The sequence below is a fragment of the Penaeus monodon genome, chromosome 22 (assembly GCF_015228065.2).
Source record: "Penaeus monodon isolate SGIC_2016 chromosome 22, NSTDA_Pmon_1, whole genome shotgun sequence".
In the NCBI taxonomy this organism is placed as follows: domain Eukaryota; kingdom Metazoa; phylum Arthropoda; class Malacostraca; order Decapoda; family Penaeidae; genus Penaeus; species Penaeus monodon.
Window position 1 is genome coordinate 10,695,232 of NC_051407.1, and position 238 is coordinate 10,695,469.

Below are 238 nucleotides of genomic sequence, written 5' to 3' on the forward strand. Positions count from 1 at the left end.
GTTCAATTACGTTTATGTTTCGGAATCGAATTTGATTTTTTTAAAAAATTCTTTTACTCTGTTTAGATGTATGGTAATTTTTCTTCTAAAATGTTAGGTAATATTATCATGATCAGTTTCGACTCTTCTTTATTACTATTATTGTTTCCAGGTCGATGTTAATGATGTTTTTCACCTGTATACTGAATATGCATTATCATCATGACCATTGTTTATACTTTATTAGTGTACTATATGT

General features: G+C 26.5%; 1 protein-coding gene across 1 annotated transcript in view; it reads left to right on the forward strand.

Annotated features, from left to right (window-relative positions):
• LOC119586935 (putative neural-cadherin 2) overlaps window positions 1-238 on the forward strand; it is a gene marked incomplete at its 5' end in the record, with an annotated part of 72,205 nt that overhangs the window by 68,017 nt on the left and 3,950 nt on the right.